The sequence below is a fragment of the Lepisosteus oculatus genome, chromosome 5, assembly GCF_040954835.1.
Source record: "Lepisosteus oculatus isolate fLepOcu1 chromosome 5, fLepOcu1.hap2, whole genome shotgun sequence".
Taxonomy (NCBI): domain Eukaryota; kingdom Metazoa; phylum Chordata; class Actinopteri; order Semionotiformes; family Lepisosteidae; genus Lepisosteus; species Lepisosteus oculatus.
In genome coordinates, this window is record NC_090700.1 from 23093319 (window position 1) to 23115127 (window position 21809).

Genomic DNA, 21809 nt, shown 5'->3' on the forward strand with positions numbered 1-21809 from the left:
TGAGAATTTCAGAAGTCTGTCTGGCTTAGCTGAAGAATCAGCTAAGGTAAGTTTCAGGAAGAGCATCTGATTTCTTTCAATAAAGCAGAACAGAGAAAAAACACACAATACAAAATCATGAGAATTTGTATCCATATGACACTTTGACTCGAATACTTTTATCAGACCTACACAGAGTATATACTGTACACACTTTTTCAGCCCAGGTTTATACATTTGATACATTTGGAACTGCCATTTGTAGGTGTTTTTGTGTCTTAGCTCAACACTGTGAAACCTGTAGTTACAAACATGGAGGATGAAGACATGAAGACATATATTGTACCTCTGACCGGCCTACCTTCCAAGAGGTGAAAGATGAAACTTTTCCTTTATCGTCAACTCAGTGAATGTCTTTAAACTTTCGAAAACTGTAACAAAGAATAAGTTAAAAAACTTATTTTCATTGGACCCACAGAAAAGTCAAAGTTGTCCATAGAAATGCCCGTCTAAATCAGAAATCTACAGCACAAAGGCAGTGGCCTTTCGGGACATAAAAATGAAATCAGACTTTACTCAGACGAATTGCCCTTGGTCACGGACATCTTGCTATCAGTCACTACAAAGATGTTTTCTCTCGTGCCATGGCTTGCCTGACTTGCTTCTTCAGCTGGATGGCTTCTGGTCGCTGGTCAGGATCGACAGCCAGCATGTCCTGGAGCAGTGTCCTTAGCTCCGTGCTTATGGCTCTATTTACTTTCAGGGGGATGTGGAACTGCAGCCAGGGGTTCTCATGCAGGGCCTCTCCAACAGGCCCTGACAGACATATGCTCCTGTATCGGAAACACACTTTAGTTCAATTCTAAAATATTTCTCATAGGACTGAAGGAACCTTTGCCTGTTAAGAGTTAACAATTAGGTCCTCAAGAACTGTTTTACGGTTTTCTACACTCCTGGCTGGCCAAGGTCTCTTTAAGGTCTCTTAAGTGGAGGTGTAACTCATGTATCCTACATGTGATTTAGCAACATGAAAGGGAATAGCTTCTTATCGGATTATGGTCTTGGTTAACTGCCTAAGGCTGACCTAAGTGCCTAACTTTCTGACTTTCTTTATACCTTATATGTTAAGAAGCTTCTTCTGACCAATCAGAAATGTATGCTTTATGTATGAACATTTTGCTCATCAAAGTGAGTGAGAGACAAGGTTAACAGAAATTAGCCACGGCAGTAAATGACAGCATATTTTTTGGTTCTTAAATGGTCTCTACCTGGCACACCTGCAGTGCAAACTGACACACACTGTTTAGAGAAACAGCTACTCTATTACTAATATTAATGAAACATTTCTTATTCTATGGAACAAAAACAAACAGTAAAACTAAAACACAGATCTCTTAGCTTCCTATTTCATGAACCAGATGACTGAATGACCAAGCCTAACTAGTAGCCAGAACCCCAGTTAACCCTCCGTAACACAAAGTTTAACCAAACGACAGGAACTCTTTCAAACTGAGTGAAAATCATAAATGGATCCATAACTTTACATCAATTTACTATGTTGTGCCAATACCTGCATTTACATTTAGAACGAATGATGTCATAGAACCAGCATCACACCAGTTCCAGGTGTCTCCAAGGAGACAACAGAACTTCAGTTGTGTTTGCTAAAATACACACTTTGAAACATACTGTAACACTTAGTTAACATGTCTGGTTTAGTTGAAGAATCAGCTAAGGTAAGTTTCAGGGTTTAATGGTGGGATGGCACCTGTGCTTTTTTCCCCCAACCGCTAGAATATGATTCGCACCAAACCCAAAAGAAATACTGCACAGTTCAGGAACTTCATCAACCTAGCAACTGTAAAATAAGCTTACAAACAACTGAATTGAAATGCCAAAAAGTTCAGAGAAAGGCACAAACTATGTTTACTTGGGGTTTACAAAATTAAAGCTAACTAAAACTGTAATGATAAACAATCATGCTGCCAATGGACAGAGAAATATCATGTTTTTTGAATAATGTATTATTTGTTATATAGGAACCCAGTATAAGGGAATCCCTTGCGATCCTGTCTGCTGAGATAAAGGTAAGTATTTTTTTCTCTTTAGCTCTGTCACTCCAAGAAATATAATGAACATAAATATATTTGCCAATCTTTTCATTGTAATCCAAACAACTCTGCGTGTATCTGACATTTGTAATATTTATCTACCGCAGTATAACTCTTCTGGCAAGGCGATTGGTATTGTACCTTGAAAGAAAACTGATTGGAAATGTCATGTACTCTATGGTTTCTATTGATGTCAAGTGGCAAATGTTGACTGGTGATGTTATGTGAATCTTAGGAAATGGTCATTTTTCAATCGAGTCTATGTTTCTCAGAATTTGAGACAGAGAGGTCAATCTCTGCAATCCGAGCTGAGGGCATTTCTTGGAATGGAAAGGTAAGAGCAACGTGTTCTTTGATATTCTCTTAAGACTCTTCGCCAGATTTTACGATGAAAAATGTAAATAATAATAACAAACATTATTTTATATAGTGCCTTGAAAGGTGGCTTCTTTACAGAATGACAAAACCAACTACAATAAATAATACACAAGATATGCATGATGACAATACACAGTTAGAGGAGACAGTAGATGGTCATTGTCAGTGTATTCTGAAGGTAGTTTTCCAATTTTTTGGAACGGGGTAAAAGAGGCCACCTCTACTAGAATCTTTGTCCTAACCAAAAATGTAACAAAGTATAATAATACTATTAAAAATAATAATAATAAACTTTATTTATAGAGCACCTTTCATACAAATAGTGCTTTGGTGCTTTAAAAACCAAGCGTAAAAATAAAATATTAAAATTGAGAGATATACTTTCAGTTGTAAAGGAAAATACAGCAATACAGTAAAGCAACATACATGTCAATTAAATAAATAAAAATTAGGAAAGTCGTAATAAAATAAGAACAATTAAAGAGAACTAAAACAAGAAACATAAATAGAAAGAACAAAGAACCACTTTAACTAAAAGCAACATTTTCAAATGTTTTTTAAAACAATGTACCCAGCTTGACTGCCTAATAAAAAGTGGAAGTGAGTTTCATAATTTAGAAGCATAAAAACAAAAAGCAGCCTCTCCACTCTTTCTGCATTTCACATGTGGTATTTGCAGTAGGCCAGTATGTGCAGATCTCAGGTCACGTATAGGAACATATGAAGACAGACATTCAGTAAGGTACAGACGTGCTAGGTCGCTTAAAGCTTTAAAAACAAGTAAAAGAACTTTCAAATTTATCCTAGATAATACAGGTGACCAGTGAAGTTTTTTCAAAACAGGAATGATATTCTCTTTCTTGTATTTGTTAGGATCTGTGCTACTGCATTTCGAACAAGTAGTAAGGGATTTATTGTTTTCTTGGGAAGCCCACAAAACAGAGCATTATAATCATATCCACATCAATGTGAGCAATGGAGAAGTCAAATTAACGTGTCTAAATATCATCTAGTTCTATCCCAGGGAAGAGGGCTGTTGCCTACACAGACGACAAGACACAAAACGCTCAACTGTGCAAAACACGCATAAGGACATCAGTCAGGAGGAACAAGGTAAAGTGTTTTTACTTCTTCACCATGGTCATGTAGTTTCACTCCAAGCACTGTCATATGAAATAACTGTGGAAACGACCTCCACAACATTTTGGGTTGTTGCATTTTGCTTCAATGAATTTTAACCTTTTCTTTTAGATATTAAGAGGAAGGACACATTCACCCTTGGTAGAGATTCAGTTGTTTTATGAGATGTCAAGGTGAGAATTAACCACTTCAGGCATAAGTCAATCCACATGACTGAAAAAGGGGCAATGAACAGGATATGGGGATTTTGCTAGTTATAAAGTACAATAATCATCATTACATGATCCAAGACTACTGAAGTATAAGCTGTGTCCCTGACTGATTAATTAGCAAATTCATCTTTGTAGAGTGCAGCTACTATCTATTCAGTGGCATTTCCTTAAAACAACTGTATTCCCACATTCTGAATATGGAGTGAGATCATGTAGAGAATGTTGGACTTGTAATAACTAATTGAAGATAATAATAATCAACGAAAGTGCTTAAAAGTATCAACAAATGCCTTCAAAGTACTTGACACGTACTTTGCTTTCAAAAGTGAAACATAATTAATGCTTACATTAGATTTCTCTTGACTTCTCAGGAGTATACTAACTCCAAGGACAAGTAACATCACAAACCATTATTTAAGTGCTGATGTTGGAGCTGCAATACTACTACCAAGACAAAAAATGATACAGGTAACACTGCTTTCAGATTTCTAAGAATTGCTAAAATAGTATGTTTACAGAGCATTCAGAGTCTCATAGAGAAAATAAGTTGAGAATATGACAAGTTCCTACCATCTCAAACACTGCCAATCTAGAACAAAAAGAAGGTACTTGAACGCCTGCAGTAATCGAACACAAACCAGAACATATCAGTGCATGACAATGAAATGTAGTCACAAAATGATTCTACCCTTTCAAGTCCCAAAAAGGACCGAGGAACTTACCGGAGTACAATGTAGCCACTGTAGGGGAGAAGATCACAGCGAGCTCTTCTCAGATTGCTCAGAGTCAGCCCCAGCACCCTGTCCTGACTGAAGCAGACAAAGTGGTCAAACAGGTAGGTAGAAATGAGTAAGGAACAGAGAGTATGGTTATTCTTGCATTGTTTTGTTTGTCTGTCAAAGAAAAGAGTGCTTCTGACTTTTGTCAATGTTCATCTTTATTTTAGGAGAAGAACAAACGGTGGTATCACACTTTGCTCAAGTGTATGATGCCATGTGTGTACAGCAGACATCACCAAAGGAACAGGAGACACCTGAGTAGAGAACAAGAATATGAAAAGACTGATGAAAAAAAGCACCAGGAGAAATCCATTGAATATGCACAATCTCGTCCAGTATTTCAATGAAAAGTTTCAGTCTTGTTTTTAGTGTCGTCGTATTGCATACATTTAAAACAATGTGTCTTGTTTAATGAACACTTTCATTTACTTTAGTAAAAAGTGTTGTTTTCTGTAGTCCTAGCATGGATGCAATTGTTAGAAAAAACGGGAATGAAAAACTGAATGTTTCATACAATATGGGTTTGTGTTAACCCACACACCTAAGTGAAATGTTTGATTACGTTTACAAGACATAACACATAGTTCAGTTGAGTGTGAAAGGGAACAACAGAGAAAGTCACAAACAAAACATTTGTGAAGGATTTGATGAATGTTTTTTCTTTAGAAATGACAAAAAATAAAGAATTTTTCACCAAGATGTCTTTCTATAGCGAGTTTCATTTGAGATAGTCTTTTCTTAGAAGTGCAAGAGTGGTATTCCCTACAACTTATTCCCCAATTTGATCATTCTCAGAAATTAGGAGACGGAAACCACACCTACTGTAATATTAGACCTTGTAACAAGGCAACTAGGTTTCAATGGCTTAAAAGGTGCAGAAAGAGGCTCATGTATAATGACCTCCAGTGTCCCACAGGTTTCCCAAATCATTTCTTAGAGTATGGAAAAAAAGGAAATAAAGTGTCTACAGAAAGCGTATACCCCCTTGAACTTTGTTCAGTTTGTTGCGCCAGTGCCAGAGTTTCATGCAATTAAATGAGGACCTCTTTCTCACACCACATATGTTATACTTTCAATGGGAAAAAAGGAAATATTACAATTGTATACATTTTCACCCACATGTTAATATTTGGTAGAAGCCCTTTTCACAGCAATTTCAGCTGTGAGTCTGTTGGTAATGGGCTCCACCACCTCTGCACCAACAAGATTTGATAATATTTGAGAATTTCAGAAGTCTGTCTGGCTTAGCTGAAGAATCAGCTAAGGTAAGTTTCAGGAAGAGCATCTGATTTCTTTCAATAAAGCAGAACAGAGAAAAAACACACAATACAAAATCATGAGAATTTGTATCCATATGACACTTTGACTCGAATACTTTTATCAGACCTACACAGAGTATATACTGTACACACTTTTTCAGCCCAGGTTTATACATTTGATACATTTGGAACTGCCATTTGTAGGTGTTTTTGTGTCTTAGCTCAACACTGTGAAACCTGTAGTTACAAACATGGAGGATGAAGACATGAAGACATATATTGTACCTCTGACCGGCCTACCTTCCAAGAGGTGAAAGATGAAACTTTTCCTTTATCGTCAACTCAGTGAATGTCTTTAAACTTTCGAAAACTGTAACAAAGAATAAGTTAAAAAACTTATTTTCATTGGACCCACAGAAAAGTCAAAGTTGTCCATAGAAATGCCCGTCTAAATCAGAAATCTACAGCACAAAGGCAGTGGCCTTTCGGGACATAAAAATGAAATCAGACTTTACTCAGACGAATTGCCCTTGGTCACGGACATCTTGCTATCAGTCACTACAAAGATGTTTTCTCTCGTGCCATGGCTTGCCTGACTTGCTTCTTCAGCTGGATGGCTTCTGGTCGCTGGTCAGGATCGACAGCCAGCATGTCCTGGAGCAGTGTCCTTAGCTCCGTGCTTATGGCTCTATTTACTTTCAGGGGGATGTGGAACTGCAGCCAGGGGTTCTCATGCAGGGCCTCTCCAAAAGGCCCTGACAGACATGTGCTCCTGTATCGGAAACACACTTTAGTTTAACCAAACGACAGGAACTCTTTCAAACTGAGTTCAATTCTAAAATATTTCTCATAGGACTGAAGGAACCTTTGCCTGTTAAGAGTTAACAATTAGGTCCTCAAGAACTGTTTTACGGTTTTCTACACTCCTGGCTGGCCAAGGTCTCTTTAAGGTCTCTTAAGTGGAGGTGTAACTCATGTATCCTACATGTGATTTAGCAACATGAAAGGGAATAGCTTCTTATCGGATTATGGTCTTGGTTAACTGCCTAAGGCTGACCTAAGTGCCTAACTTTCTGACTTTCTTTATACCTTATATGTTAAGAAGCTTCTTCTGACCAATCAGAAATGTATGCTTTATGTATGAACATTTTGCTCATCAAAGTGAGTGAGAGACAAGGTTAACAGAAATTAGCCACGGCAGTAAATGACAGCATATTTTTTGGTTCTTAAATGGTCTCTACCTGGCACACCTGCAGTGCAAACTGACACACACTGTTTAGAGAAACAGCTACTCTATTACTAATATTAATGAAACATTTCTTATTCTATGGAACAAAAACAAACAGTAAAACTAAAACACAGATCTCTTAGCTTCCTATTTCATGAACCAGATGACTGAATGACCAAGCCTAACTAGTAGCCAGAACCCCAGTTAACCCTCCGTAACACAAAGTTTAACCAAACGACAGGAACTCTTTCAAACTGAGTGAAAATCATAAATGGATCCATAACTTTACATCAATTTACTATGTTGTGCCAATACCTGCATTTACATTTAGAACGAATGATGTCATAGAACCAGCATCACACCAGTTCCAGGTGTCTCCAAGGAGACAACAGAACTTCAGTTGTGTTTGCTAAAATACACACTTTGAAACATACTGTAACACTTAGTTAACATGTCTGGTTTAGTTGAAGAATCGGCTAAGGTAAGTTTCAGGGTTTAATGGTGGGATGGCACCTGTGCTTTTTTCCCCCAACCGCTAGAATATGATTCGCACCAAACCCAAAAGAAATACTGCACATTTCAGGAACTTCATCAACCTAGCAACTGTAAAATAAGCTTACAAACAACTGAATTGAAATGCCAAAAAGTTCAGAGAAAGGCACAAACTATGTTTACTTGGGGTTTACAAAATTAAAGCTAACTAAAACTGTAATGATAAACAATCATGCTGCCAATGGACAGAGAAATATCATGTTTTTTGAATAATGTATTATTTGTTATATAGGAACCCAGTATAAGGGAATCCCTTGCGATCCTGTCTGCTGAGATAAAGGTAAGTATTTTTTTCTCTTTAGCTCTGTCACTCCAAGAAATATAATGAACATAAATATATTTGCCAATCTTTTCATAGTAATCCAAACAACTCTGCGTGTATCTGACATTTGTAATATTTATCTACCACAGTATAACTCTTCTGGCAAGGCGATTGGTATTGTACCTTGAAAGAAAACTGATTGGAAATGTCATGTACTCTATGGTTTCTATTGATGTCAAGTGGCAAATGTTGACTGGTGATGTTATGTGAATCTTAGGAAATGCTCATTTTTCAATCGAGTCTATGTTTCTCAGAATTTGAGACAGAGAGGTCAATCTCTGCAATCCGAGCTGAGGGCATTTCTTGGAATGGAAAGGTAAGAGCAACGTGTTCTTTGATATTCTCTTAAGACTCTTCGCCAGATTTTACGATGAAAAATGTAAATAATAATAACAAACATTATTTTATATAGTGCCTTGAAAGGTGGCTTCTTTACAGAATGACAAAACCAACTACAATAAATAATACACAAGATATGCATGATGACAATACACAGTTAGAGGAGACAGTAGATGGTCATTGTCAGTGTATTCTGAAGGTAGTTTTCCAATTTTTTGGAACGGGGTAAAAGAGGCCACCTCTACTAGAATCTTTGTCCTAACCAAAAATGTAACAAAGTATAATAATACTATTAAAAATAATAATAATAAACTTTATTTATAGAGCACCTTTCATACAAATAGTGCTTTGGTGCTTTAAAAACCAAGCGTAAAAATAAAATATTAAAATTGAGAGATATACTTTCAGTTGTAACGGAAAATACAGCAATACAGTAAAGCAACATACATGTCAATTAAATAAATACAAATTAGGAAAGTCGTAATAAAATAAGAACAATTAAAGAGAACTAAAACAAGAAACATAAATAGAAAGAACAAAGAACCACTTTAACTAAAAGCAACATTTTCAAATGTTTTTTAAAACAATGTACCGAGCTTGACTGCCTAATAAAAAGTGGAAGTGAGTTTCATAATTTAGAAGCATAAAAACAAAAAGCAGCCTCTCCACTCTTTCTGCATTTCACGTGTGGTATTTGCAGTAGGCCAGTATGTGCAGATCTCAGGTCACGTATAGGAACATATGAAGACAGACATTCAGTAAGGTACAGACGTGCTAGGTTGCTTAAAGCTTTAAAAACAAGTAAAAGAACTTTCAAATTTATCCTAGATAATACAGGTGACCAGTGAAGTTTTTTCAAAACAGGAATGATATTCTCTTTCTTGTATTTGTTAGGATCTGTGCTACTGCATTTCGAACAAGTAGTAAGGGATTTATTGTTTTCTTGGGAAGCCCACAAAACAGAGCATTATAATCATATCCACATCAATGTGAGCAATGGAGAAGTCAAATTAACGTGTCTAAATATCATCTAGTTCTATCCCAGGGAAGAGGGCTGTTGCCTACACAGACGACAAGACACAAAACGCTCAACTGTGCAAAACACGCATAAGGACATCAGTCAGGAGGAACAAGGTAAAGTGTTTTTACTTCTTCACCATGGTCATGTAGTTTCACTCCAAGCACTGTCATATGAAATAACTGTGGAAACGACCTCCACAACATTTTGGGTTGTTGCATTTTGCTTCAATGAATTTTAACCTTTTCTTTTAGATATTAAGAGGAAGGACACATTCACCCTTGGTAGAGATTCAGTTGTTTTATGAGATGTCAAGGTGAGAATTAACCACTTCAGGCATAAGTCAATCCACATGACTGAAAAAGGGGCAATGAACAGGATATGGGGATTTTGCTAGTTATAAAGTACAATAATCATCATTACATGATCCAAGACTACTGAAGTATAAGCTGTGTCCCTGACTGATTAATTAGCAAATTCATCTTTGTAGAGTGCAGCTACTATCTATTCAGTGGCATTTCCTTAAAACAACTGTATTCCCACATTCTGAATATGGAGTGAGATCATGTAGAGAATGTTGGACTTGTAATAACTAATTGAAGATAATAATAATCAACGAAAGTGCTTAAAAGTATCAACAAATGCCTTCAAAGTACTTGACACGTACTTTGCTTTCAAAAGTGAAACATAATTAATGCTTACATTAGATTTCTCTTGACTTCTCAGGAGTATACTAACTCCAAGGACAAGTAACATCACAAACCATTATTTAAGTGCTGATGTTGGAGCTGCAATACTACTACCAAGACAAAAAATGATACAGGTAACACTGCTTTCAGATTTCTAAGAATTGCTAAAATAGTATGTTTACAGAGCATTCAGAGTCTCATAGAGAAAATAAGTTGAGAATATGACAAGTTCCTACCATCTCAAACACTGCCAATCTAGAACAAAAAGAAGGTACTTGAACGCCTGCAGTAATCGAACACAAACCAGAACATATCAGTGCATGACAATGAAATGTAGTCACAAAATGATTCTACCCTTTCAAGTCCCAAAAAGGACCGAGGAACTTACCGGAGTACAATGTAGCCACTGTAGGGGAGAAGATCACAGCGAGCTCTTCACAGATTGCTCAGAGTCAGCCCCAGCACCCTGTCCTGACTGAAGCAGACAAAGTGGTCAAACAGGTAGGTAGAAATGAGTAAGGAACAGAGAGTATGGTTATTCTTGCATTGTTTTGTTTGTCTGTCAAAGAAAAGAGTGCTTCTGACTTTTGTCAATGTTCATCTTTATTTTAGGAGAAGAACAAACGGTGGTATCACACTTTGCTCAAGTGTATGATGCCATGTGTGTACAGCAGACATCACCAAAGGAACAGGAGACACCTGAGTAGAGAACAAGAATATGAAAAGACTGATGAAAAAAAGCACCAGGAGAAATCCATTGAATATGCACAATCTCGTCCAGTATTTCAATGAAAAGTTTCAGTCTTGTTTTTAGTGTCGTCGTATTGCATACATTTAAAACAATGTGTCTTGTTTAATGAACACTTTCATTTACTTTAGTAAAAAGTGTTGTTTTCTGTAGTCCTAGCATGGATGCAATTGTTAGAAAAAACGGGAATGAAAAACTGAATGTTTCATACAATATGGGTTTGTGTTAACCCACACACCTAAGTGAAATGTTTGATTACGTTTACAAGACATAACACATAGTTCAGTTGAGTGTGAAAGGGAACAACAGAGAAAGTCACAAACAAAACATTTGTGAAGGATTTGATGAATGTTTTTTCTTTAGAAATGACAAAAAATAAAGAATTTTTCACCAAGATGTCTTTCTATAGCGAGTTTCATTTGAGATAGTCTTTTCTTAGAAGTGCAAGAGTGGTATTCCCTACAACTTATTCCCCAATTTGATCATTCTCAGAAATTAGGAGACGGAAACCACACCTACTGTAATATTAGACCTTGTAACAAGGCAACTAGGTTTCAATGGCTTAAAAGGTGCAGAAAGAGGCTCATGTATAATGACCTCCAGTGTCCCACAGGTTTCCCAAATCATTTCTTAGAGTATGGAAAAAGAGGAAATAAAGTGTCTACAGAAAGCGTATACCCCCTTGAACTTTGTTCAGTTTGTTGCGCCAGTGCCAGAGTTTCATGCAATTAAATGAGGACCTCTTTCTCACACCACATATGTTATACTTTCAATGGGAAAAAAGGAAATATTACAATTGTTTACATTTTCACCCACATGTTAATATTTGGTAGAAGCCCTTTTCACAGCAATTTCAGCTGTGAGTCTGTTGGTAATGGGCTCCACCACCTCTGCACCAACAAGATTTGATAATATTTGAGAATTTCAGAAGTCTGTCTGGCTTAGCTGAAGAATCAGCTAAGGTAAGTTTCAGGAAGAGCATCTGATTTCTTTCAATAAAGCAGAACAGAGAAAAAACACACAATACAAAATCATGAGAATTTGTATCCATATGACACTTTGACTCGAATACTTTTATCAGACCTACACAGAGTATATACTGTACACACTTTTTCAGCCCAGGTTTATACATTTGATACATTTGGAACTGCCATTTGTAGGTGTTTTTGTGTCTTAGCTCAACACTGTGAAACCTGTAGTTACAAACATGGAGGATGAAGACATGAAGACATATATTGTACCTCTGACCGGCCTACCTTCCAAGAGGTGAAAGATGAAACTTTTCCTTTATCGTCAACTCAGTGAATGTCTTTAAACTTTCGAAAACTGTAACAAAAAATAAGTTAAAAAACTTATTTTCATTGGACCCACAGAAAAGTCAAAGTTGTCCATAGAAATGCCCGTCTAAATCAGAAATCTACAGCACAAAGGCAGTGGCCTTTCGGGACATAAAAATGAAATCAGACTTTACTCAGACGAATTGCCCTTGGTCACGGACATCTTGCTATCAGTCACTACAAAGATGTTTTCTCTCGTGCCATGGCTTGCCTGACTTGCTTCTTCAGCTGGATGGCTTCTGGTCGCTGGTCAGGATCGACAGCCAGCATGTCCTGGAGCAGTGTCCTTAGCTCCGTGCTTATGGCTCTATTTACTTTCAGGGGGATGTGGAACTGCAGCCAGGGGTTCTCATGCAGGGCCTCTCCAACAGGCCCTGACAGACATATGCTCCTGTATCGGAAACACACTTTAGTTCAATTCTAAAATATTTCTCATAGGACTGAAGGAACCTTTGCCTGTTAAGAGTTAACAATTAGGTCCTCAAGAACTGTTTTACGGTTTTCTACACTCCTGGCTGGCCAAGGTCTCTTTAAGGTCTCTTAAGTGGAGGTGTAACTCATGTATCCTACATGTGAATTAGCAACATGAAAGGGAATAGCTTCTTATCAGATTATGGTCTTGGTTAACTGCCTAAGGCTGACCTAAGTGCCTAACTTTCTGACTTTCTTTATACCTTATATGTTAAGAAGCTTCTTCTGACCAATCAGAAATGTATGCTTTATGTATGAACATTTTGCTCATCAAAGTGAGTGAGAGACAAGGTTAACAGAAATTAGCCACGGCAGTAAATGACAGCATATTTTTGGGTTCTTAAATGGTCTCTACCTGGCACACCTGCAGTGCAAACTGACACACACTGTTTAGAGAAACAGCTACTCTATTACTAATATTAATGAAACATTTCTTATTCTATGGAACAAAAACAAACAGTAAAACTAAAACACAGATCTCTTAGCTTCCTATTTCATGAACCAGATGACTGAATGACCAAGCCTAACTAGTAGCCAGAACCCCAGTTAACCCTCCGTAACACAAAGTTTAACCAAACGACAGGAACTCTTTCAAACTGAGTGAAAATCATAAATGGATCCATAACTTTACATCAATTTACTATGTTGTGCCAATACCTGCATTTACATTTAGAACGAATGATGTCATAGAACCAGCATCACACCAGTTCCAGGTGTCTCCAAGGAGACAACAGAACTTCAGTTGTGTTTGCTAAAATACACACTTTGAAACATACTGTAACACTTAGTTAACATGTCTGGTTTAGTTGAAGAATCGGCTAAGGTAAGTTTCAGGGTTTAATGGTGGGATGGCACCTGTGCTTTTTTCCCCCAACCGCTAGAATATGATTCGCACCAAACCCAAAAGAAATACTGCACAGTTCAGGAACTTCATCAACCTAGCAACTGTAAAATAAGCTTACAAACAACTGAATTGAAATGCCAAAAAGTTCAGAGAAAGGCACAAACTATGTTTACTTGGGGTTTACAAAATTAAAGCTAACTAAAACTGTAATGATAAACAATCATGCTGCCAATGGACAGAGAAATATCATGTTTTTTGAATAATGTATTATTTGTTATATAGGAACCCAGTATAAGGGAATCCCTTGCGATCCTGTCTGCTGAGATAAAGGTAAGTATTTTTTTCTCTTTAGCTCTGTCACTCCAAGAAATATAATGAACATAAATATATTTGCCAATCTTTTCATAGTAATCCAAACAACTCTGCGTGTATCTGACATTTGTAATATTTATCTACCGCAGTATAACTCTTCTGGCAAGGCGATTGGTATTGTACCTTGAAAGAAAACTGATTGGAAATGTCATGTACTCTATGGTTTCTATTGATGTCAAGTGGCAAATGTTGACTGGTGATGTTATGTGAATCTTAGGAAATGGTCATTTTTCAATCGAGTCTATGTTTCTCAGAATTTGAGACAGAGAGGTCAATCTCTGCAATCCGAGCTGAGGGCATTTCTTGGAATGGAAAGGTAAGAGCAACGTGTTCTTCGATATTCTCTTAAGACTCTTCGCCAGATTTAACGATGAAAAATGTAAATAATAATAACAAACATTATTTTATATAGTGCCTTGAAAGGTGGCTTCTTTACAGAATGACAAAACCAACTACAATAAATAATACACAAGATATGCATGATGACAATACACAGTTAAAGGAGACAGTAGATGGTCATTGTCAGTGTATTCTGGAGGTAGTTTTCCAATTTTTTGGAACGGGGTAAAAGAGGCCACCTCTACTAGAATCTTTGTCCTAACCAAAAATGTAACAAAGTATAATAATACTATTAAAAATAATAATAATAAACTTTATTTATAGAGCACCTTTCATACAAATAGTGCTTTGGTGCTTTAAAAACCAAGCGTAAAAATAAAATATTAAAATTGAGAGATATACTTTCAGTTGTAAAGGAAAATACAGCAATACAGTAAAGCAACATACATGTCAATTAAATAAATAAAAATTAGGAAAGTCGTAATAAAATAAGAACAATTAAAGAGAACTAAAACAAGAAACATAAATAGAAAGAACAAAGAACCACTTTAACTAAAAGCAACATTTTCAAATGTTTTTTAAAACAATGTACCCAGCTTGACTGCCTAATAAAAAGTGGAAGTGAGTTTCATAATTTAGAAGCATAAAAACAAAAAGCAGCCTCTCCACTCTTTCTGCATTTCACATGTGGTATTTGCAGTAGGCCAGTATGTGCAGATCTCAGGTCACGTATAGGAACATATGAAGACAGACATTCAGTAAGGTACAGACGTGCTAGGTCGCTTAAAGCTTTAAAAACAAGTAAAAGAACTTTCAAATTTATCCTAGATAATACAGGTGACCAGTAAAGTTTTTTCAAAACAGGAATGATATTCTCTTTCTTGTATTTGTTAGGATCTGTGCTACTGCATTTCGAACAAGTAGTAAGGGATTTATTGTTTTCTTGGGAAGCCCACAAAACAGAGCATTATAATCATATCCACATCAATGTGAGCAATGGAGAAGTCAAATTAACGTGTCTAAATATCATCTAGTTCTATCCCAGGGAAGAGGGCTGTTGCCTACACAGACGACAAGACACAAAACGCTCAACTGTGCAAAACACGCATAAGGACATCAGTCAGGAGGAACAAGGTAAAGTGTTTTTACTTCTTCACCATGGTCATGTAGTTTCACTCCAAGCACTGTCATATGAAATAACTGTGGAAACGACCTCCCCAACATTTTGGGTTGTTGCATTTTGCTTCAATGAATTTTAACCTTTTCTTTTAGATATTAAGAGGAAGGACACATTCACCCTTGGTAGAGATTCAGTTGTTCTATGAGATGTCAAGGTGAGAATTAACCACTTCAGGCATAAGTCAATCCACATGACTGAAAAAGGGGCAATGAACAGGATATGGGGATTTTGCTAGTTATAAAGTACAATAATCATCATTACATGATCCAAGACTACTGAAGTATAAGCTGTGTCCCTGACTGATTAATTAGCACATTCATCTTTGTAGAGTGCAGCTACTATCTATTCAGTGGCATTTCCTTAAAACAACTGTATTCCCACATTCTGAATATGGAGTGAGATCATGTAGAGAATGTTGGACTTGTAATAACTAATTGAAGGATAATAATAATCAACGAAAGTGCTTAAAAGTATCAACAAATGCCTTCAAAGTACTTGACACGTACTTTGCTTTCAAAAGTGAAACATAATTAATGCTTACATAAGATTTCTCTTGACTTCTCAGGAGTATACTAACTCCAAGGACAAGTAACATCACAAACCATTATTTAAGTGCTGATGTTGGAGCTGCAATACTACTACCAAGACAAAAAATGATACAGGTAACACTGCTTTCAGATTTCTAAGAATTGCTAAAATAGTATGTTTACAGAGCATTCAGAGTCTCATAGAGAAAATAAGTTGAGAATATGACAAGTTCCTACCATCTCAAACACTGCCAATCTAGAACAAAAAGAAGGTACTTGAACGCCTGCAGTAATCGAACACAAACCAGAACATATCAGTGCATGACAATGAAATGTAGTCACAAAATGATTCTACCCTTTCAAGTCCCAAAAAGGACCGAGGAACTTACCGGAGTACAATGTAGCCACTGTAGGGGAGAAGATCACAGAGAGCTCTTCTCAGATTGCTCAGAGTCAGCCCCAGCACCCTGTCCTGACTGAAGCAGACAAAGTGGTCAAACAGGTAGGTAGAAATGAGTAAGGAACAGAGAGTATGGTTATTCTTGCATTGTTTTGTTCGTCTGTCAAAGAAAAGAGTGCTTCTGACTTTTGTCAATGTTCATCTTTATTTTAGAAGAACAAACGGTGGTATCACACTTTGCTCAAGTGTATGATGCCATGTGTGTACAGCAGACATCACCAAAGGAACAGGAGACACCTGAGTAGAGAACAAGAATATGAAAAGACTGATGAAAAAAAGCACCAGGAGAAATCCATTGAATATGCACAATCTCGTCCAGTATTTCAATGAAAAGTTTCAGTCTTGTTTTTAGTGTCGTCGTATTGCATACATTTAAAACAATGTGTCTTGTTTAATGAACACTTTCATTTACTTTAGTAAAAAGTGTTGTTTTCTGTAGTCCTAGCATGGATGCAATTGTTAGAAAAACGGGAATGAAAAACTGAATGTTTCATACAATATGGGTTTGTGTTAACCCACACACCTAAGTGAAATGTTTGATTACGTTTACAAGACATAACACATAGTTCAGTTGAGTGTGAAAGGGAACAACAGAGAAAGTCACAAACAAAACATTTGTGAAGGATTTGATGAATGTTTTTTCTTTAGAAATGACAAAAAAAAAAGAATTTTTCAACAAGATGTCTTTCTATAGCGAGTTTCATTTGAGATAGTCCTTTCTTAGAAGTGCAAGAGTGGTATTCCCTACAACTTATTCCCCAATTTGATAATTCTCAGAAATTAGGAGACGGAAACCACACCTACTGTAATATTAGACCTTGTAACAAGGCAACTAGGTTTCAATGGCTTAAAAGGTGCAGAAAGAGGCTCATGTATAATGACCTACAGTGTCCCACAGGTTTCCCAAATCATTTCTTAGAGTATGGAAAAAGAGGAAATAAAGTGTCTACAGAAAGCGTATACCCCCTTGAACTTTGTTCAGTTTGTTGCGCCAGTGCCAGAGTTTCATGCAATTAAATGAGGACCTCTTTCTCACACCACATATGTTATACTTTCAATGGGAAAAAAGGAAATATTACAATTGTATACATTTTCACCCACATGTTAATATTTGGTAGAAGCCCTTTTCATAGCAATTTCAGCTGTGAGTCTGTTGGTAATGGGCTCCACCACCTCTGCACCAACAAGATTTGATAATATTTGAGAATTTCAGAAGTCTGTCTGGCTTAGCTGAAGAATCAGCTAAGGTAAGTTTCAGGAAGAGCATCTGATTTCTTTCAATAAAGCAGAACAGAGAAAAAACACACAATACAAAATCATGAGAATTTGTATCCATATGACACTTTGACTCGAATACTTTTATCAGACCTACACAGAGTATATACTGTACACACTTTTTCAGCCCAGGTTTATACATTTGATACATTTGGAACTGCCATTTGTAGGTGTTTTTGTGTCTTAGCTCAACACTGTGAAACCTGTAGTTACAAACATGGAGGATGAAGACATGAAGACATATATTGTACCTCTGACCGGCCTACCTTCCAAGAGGTGAAAGATGAAACTTTTCCTTTATCGTCAACTCAGTGAATGTCTTTAAACTTTCGAAAACTGTAACAAAGAATAAGTTAAAAAACTTATTTTCATTGGACCCACAGAAAACTCAAAGTTGTCCATAGAAATGCCCGTCTAAATCAGAAATCTACAGCACAAAGGCAGTGGCCTTTCGGGACATAAAAATGAAATCAGACTTTACTCAGACGAATTGCCCTTGGTCACGGACATCTTGCTATCAGTCACTACAAAGATGTTTTCTCTCGTGCCATGGCTTGCCTGACTTGCTTCTTCAGCTGGATGGCTTCTGGTCGCTGGTCAGGATCGACAGCCAGCATGTCCTGGAGCAGTGTCCTTAGCTCCGTGCTTATGGCTCTATTTACTTTCAGGGGGATGTGGAACTGCAGCCAGGGGTTCTCATGCAGGGCCTCTCCAACAGGCCCTGACAGACATATGCTCCTGTATCGGAAACACACTTTAGTTCAATTCTAAAATATTTCTCATAGGACTGAAGGAACCTTTGCCTGTTAAGAGTTAACAATTAGGTCCTCAAGAACTGTTTTACGGTTTTCTACACTCCTGGCTGGCCAAGGTCTCTTTAAGGTCTCTTAAGTGGAGGTGTAACTCATGTATCCTACATGTGATTTAGCAACATGAAAGGGAATAGCTTCTTATCGGATTATGGTCTTGGTTAACTGCCTAAGGCTGACCTAAGTGCCTAACTTTCTGACTTTGTTTATACCATATATGTTAAGAAGCTTCTTCTGACCAATCAGAAATGTATGCTTTATGTATGAACATTTTGCTCATCAAAGTGAGTGAGAGACAAGGTTAACAGAAATTAGCCACGGCAGTAAATGACAGCATATTTTTGGGTTCTTAAATGGTCTCTACCTGGCACACCTGCAGTGCAAACTGACACACACTGTTTAGAGAAACAGCTACTCTATTACTAATATTAATGAAACATTTCTTATTCTATGGAACAAAAACAAACAGTAAAACTAAAACACAGATCTCTTAGCTTCCTATTTCATGAACCAGATGACTGAATGACCGAGCCTAACTAGTAGCCAGAACCCCAGTTAACCCTCCGTAACACAGAGTTTAACCACACGACAGGAACTCTTTCAAACTGAGTGAAAATCATAAATGGATCCATAACTTTACATCAATTTACTATGTTGTGCCAATACCTGCATTTACATTTAGAACGAATGATGTCATAGAACCAGCATCACACCAGTTCCAGGTGTCTCCAAGGAGACAACAGAACTTCAGTTGTGTTTGCTAAAATACACACTTTGAAACATACTGTAACACTTAGTTAACATGTCTGGTTTAGTTGAAGAATCGGCTAAGGTAAGTTTCAGGGTTTAATGGTGGGATGGCACCTGTGCTTTTTTCCCCCAACCGCTAGAATATGATTCGCACCAAACCCAAAAGAAATACTGCACCGTTCAGGAACTCCATCAACCTAGCAACTGTAAAATAAGCTTACAAACAACTGAATTGAAATGCCAAAAAGTTCAGAGAAAGGCACAAACTATGTTTACTTGGGGTTTACAAAATTAAAGCTAACTAAAACTGTAATGATAAACAATCATGCTGCCAATGGACAGAGAAATATCATGTTTTTTGAATAATGTATTATTTGTTATATAGGAACCCAGTATAAGGGAATCCCTTGCGATCCTGTCTGCTGAGATAAAGGTAAGTATTTTTTTCTCTTTAGCTCTGTCACTCCAAGAAATATAATGAACATAAATATATTTGCCAATCTTTTCATAGTAATCCAAACAACTCTGCGTGTATCTGACATTTGTAATATTTATCTACCGCAGTATAACTCTTCTGGCAAGGCGATTGGTATTGTACCTTGAAAGAAAACTGATTGGAAATGTCATGTACTCTATGGTTTCTATTGATGTCAAGTGGCAAATGTTGACTGGTGATGTTATGTGAATCTTAGGAAATGGTCATTTTTCAATCGAGTCTATGTTTCTCAGAATTTGAGACAGAGAGGTCAATCTCTGCAATCCGAGCTGAGGGCATTTCTTGGAATGGAAAGGTAAGAGCAACGTGTTCTTTGATATTCTCTTAAGACTCTTCGCCAGATTTTACGATGAAAAATGTAAATAATAATAACAAACATTATTTTATATAGTGCCTTGAAAGGTGGCTTCTTTACAGAATGACAAAACCAACTACAATAAATAATACACAAGATATGCATGATGACAATACACAGTTAGAGGAGACAGTAGATGGTCATTGTCAGTGTATTCTGGAGGTACAGATGCAGCCATTCAAAATGGGTAAGGTATTTCACGGCATACCGCGACACGCCCACCGGGGTATCACGCGGTATCACGTGTGTCACGTGACTAGCTATCCGGCGTCGCCTTGTAAAACCGCCAGGGGGAGCTTAACCTCTCATGTACAGCATTCGAGCCTTTAATTTTGAACTGTGTATTACAGCATGTTAATCATCAGTCATTCAAATGTTGGTATATTTTATGAAAGCAAGATTGCTCAGTTGGACAAAAGTACACAACCTACCTTTATCAGAAATATTTATGCATCAAAGCCTTTACTGAAGATATTACTAATAGTATTAATAATGGATGACTTTGGACAAGCTGTATACTAAAAGTATAATTTCTTTAGCACATTTGTACAAGCACTTGGAATCTGTCCAAGCCATACTTTGTCAGGTATTTTGTTTTACTTCAACGGGCATAAAAACTTCCTTGCTTTTAACAGGGCGTTTCATAATTTCTAACTACGAAAATGATTTAAAATGCGACACCTATCATGAAAAGAAAAAAATACACACCAGTATTCCATTTCTCCCTAAATATTGTAAGCTTTGAAGTCTTTAACTAACGTGATACCGGAGTCAACAAGCATACTTTTAGAATTTGATTAAAAGGGAATATAATATGGAATTGCGTATCTCAAGAATTTAATAACGGCATGATTATATCCGTGTACTGCGGCAGGGCTGTTTCGCCTGCCTGCTTATGCGAGCTGTCTTGTAGCCTACTGGTCTACAGTAGGTGCGTGACTACCAACTGGCAGGTTGTGTGTTCGAATCCAGCTGGTGCTGGACCTTTCAGTTTTATTTATTTATTTTTTAATCGCGTAACATAAACATATTACCGTATGCAAACTGTACTGTATACAATATGTATATGTATATTTAATGTCTTAACTGTGCCCGTTTAAGTATTGAATATTCATATCTAATTTTACCACTGAAGGGAAATCTTAACATAAACATACAGTATATGGCTGGTCTCAGTACTTTAAAGAAAAAAATACACACCAGTATTCCATTTCTCCCTAAACATTGTAAGCTTCGAATGAAACCACTAAATAAAGACATAAATATAGAAATCTTAAGATTTGTTTTATTTAATGTTGGTAGCAGGATGAACTGTCAGAGTGTATATTTTGTCGCAAAGTTGCTACAAGATGTTAACAGTGAAAAAGGTATTTAGAAATGAGTTATTTCAAGATGAAAAAGAAAACATACACGAAACATGGTTTCATTACGACCAGAATCGGTCTTGAGATATTTTTAACTTGATTTACAGTATTTGAGAGGTATGTCTTAACACCGATACTACAGTGCTTAAGTACTGCTCACGTATATGTTTCTAGGTTTATATTATGCATTTCATACGGTCAAATTACTTTTGAGCAACTAATAAGAAGCGCTAAACGGTATGCGTTTTAGTTTCGTTTTGTGCTGGAACCCGTGGATTGATTAGAGATATCAAGTACATACAAGTCATTTTTTAAATGTTGTAGTTCGTCTTGAAAAAATGTTACGAGTACATCATCTATCAACAATTAGGTTCTGTTTCCATATTGCGGATTTTGGTTAGGTACAGTATTATCAAATCCAGTGGCGCTGTGTGTTACTTTACTGAGTCCCAATCTGTGATTGAAACCTGTAAAAC

At 36.8% G+C, this 21809-nt stretch overlaps 6 long non-coding RNA genes across 6 annotated transcripts; all 6 read left to right on the forward strand.

The window, feature by feature from the left end:
• Positions 1–2002: 2002 nt before the first annotated feature.
• LOC138239139 (uncharacterized) lies at positions 2003–3727 on the forward strand. The gene is made up of 3 exons (XR_011189560.1): positions 2003–2066; positions 2363–2424; positions 3482–3727. It is a non-coding gene; the product is annotated as an uncharacterized lncRNA (long non-coding RNA).
• A 6-nt stretch (positions 3728–3733) lies between these two features.
• On the forward strand, positions 3734–5379 carry LOC138239138 (uncharacterized). The gene is made up of 4 exons (XR_011189559.1): positions 3734–3781; positions 4192–4288; positions 4518–4655; positions 4767–5379. It is a non-coding gene; the product is annotated as an uncharacterized lncRNA (long non-coding RNA).
• Positions 5380–7489: 2110 nt separating this feature from the next.
• Positions 7490–9579, forward strand: LOC138239140 (uncharacterized). Its single transcript, XR_011189561.1, has 4 exons — positions 7490–7567; positions 7871–7918; positions 8215–8276; positions 9334–9579. It is a non-coding gene; the product is annotated as an uncharacterized lncRNA (long non-coding RNA).
• Positions 9580–9585: 6 nt separating this feature from the next.
• LOC138239141 (uncharacterized) lies at positions 9586–10433 on the forward strand. Its single transcript, XR_011189562.1, has 3 exons — positions 9586–9633; positions 10044–10140; positions 10370–10433. It is a non-coding gene; the product is annotated as an uncharacterized lncRNA (long non-coding RNA).
• A 2874-nt stretch (positions 10434–13307) lies between these two features.
• LOC138239142 (uncharacterized) lies at positions 13308–16296 on the forward strand. Its single transcript, XR_011189563.1, has 7 exons — positions 13308–13385; positions 13689–13736; positions 14033–14094; positions 15152–15251; positions 15390–15451; positions 15863–15959; positions 16189–16296. It is a non-coding gene; the product is annotated as an uncharacterized lncRNA (long non-coding RNA).
• A 2826-nt stretch (positions 16297–19122) lies between these two features.
• Positions 19123–19956, forward strand: LOC138239143 (uncharacterized). The gene is made up of 3 exons (XR_011189564.1): positions 19123–19200; positions 19504–19551; positions 19848–19956. It is a non-coding gene; the product is annotated as an uncharacterized lncRNA (long non-coding RNA).
• The last annotated feature ends 1853 nt before the right edge of the window (positions 19957–21809 follow it).